Raw genomic sequence first — 1,616 nt, forward strand, 5'->3', positions numbered from 1 at the left:
ATCCCTTATTAACAGCACTACGCCACCTCCTTTTCCTTTTTGTCTGTCCTTTCTAAATGTTGAGTACCCTGGAACATTCAGTTCCTAGCTTTGGTTACCCTGCAACCATGTCTCTGTAATGGCAATTACACCATACCCATTTACTTCTATTAGTGCCATTAATTCATCTACCTTGTTGCGAATGCTATGTGCATTTAGATAAAGTGCCTTCAACTTTGCCTGTTTAATATTTTTCTGCACTTTGACCCTCTTTACTGTTGGCCTTTGTTTCTGCTCCCTACTAGTTTTGCTGACTACTTTTCTAACTTGCACTTCCAGTTTTGTTTCTCTCTGTTCTGGGCCCACACTTAGGTTCCCAGCCCCCTGACAAACTAGTGTAAATCTTTCCCAACAGCACTAGCAAATCCCCTGCGAGGATATTGGTCCCGGTTCTGCCGAGGGTGTAAATTGTTAATGGAAATTGTGAACAACAGTGGTCCCACCACCGATCCCTTTGGAACACCATTTCCCACCTTCTGCCAGTCTGAGTAGCTACCCTTAACTCCTAATCTCTGTTTTGTAGCCAGCTTGCTATCCATTCTGTTACCAGTCCCGATTCCACACGCTCTGGCCATAGTCAGGAATCTACTATGCGGTACCTTATCGAAGGCCATTTGAAAATGAAAATATATTAACATTTACTGCAGTACCATTGGAATGGAAGCATCATATGGTTCTCATAACCACTATTCCCATTTTTTTGGACAGCAGTTGCTGGTAATAATTCTGCTTTTGTTCTTTTCAGCTCCTCTAGACCCATCTAGAGGCCATTGTCGGGAGTAGCAGAGAGCGGCGGTACGGTGAGTACTTAAACTCACTTTCGCGGGCTTTTTTTTTTTTTTATACAGAGGCTTACCAATCTCGCAGACCGGCGGCGGCATTCCAGAGCCACGTCATGATTCAAAACGTGACGCGGGCAGGAGGAAGCAGCTGATTGGGTGAGTATGGCCAGGTGAGTATTTATACTACTCTACAGTTTGACAGTTAAGGTTCATAGTTTATAAAGTTTAGAAGGTCTTAATTTTGTGGTTATACTTTCTAAGGTCTCTGTTGTGTAGCAGGGAGTGCTAGGAAACAAGGGCCCTTGAGTATATCATTTAATTGTAGTATAATTGGTGGTATTGATTTAATTTAAATTAATTAAAGTGTTAGTCATGGCAGCAAAGCTCAGTCCCATGGACTCCTCCTGCACTATGTGGGAAATCAGGGACACTTCCTGTGTCCCTGACGACCATGTGTGTGGGAAGTGTATCCAGCTGCAGCTAATGGCAGACCGCATTGCAGCGCTGGAGCTGCGAATGGATACATACTGCAGCATTCGCGATGCTGAGGACGTCATGGGTATCACGTTTAATCAGTTGGTCACACCGCAGGTAAAGGCTGCACAGGCAGGAAGGGAATGAGTGACCACCAGGCAGAGTAGTAGGCGCAGGCAGGTAGTGCAGAGGTCACCTGTGGCCATCCCCCTCTCAAACAGATATACCGCTTTGCATATTGTTGGGAGGATGGCTTATCGGGGGAAGACAGCAGCAACCAACTTCCTGGCACCATGGGTGGTTCTGCTGCATGGGACAGGA

The sequence above is a fragment of the Somniosus microcephalus genome, chromosome 11 (assembly GCF_052327205.1).
Source record: "Somniosus microcephalus isolate GS21.2 chromosome 11, FLI_Smic_1.0, whole genome shotgun sequence".
NCBI lineage: Eukaryota > Metazoa > Chordata > Chondrichthyes > Squaliformes > Somniosidae > Somniosus > Somniosus microcephalus.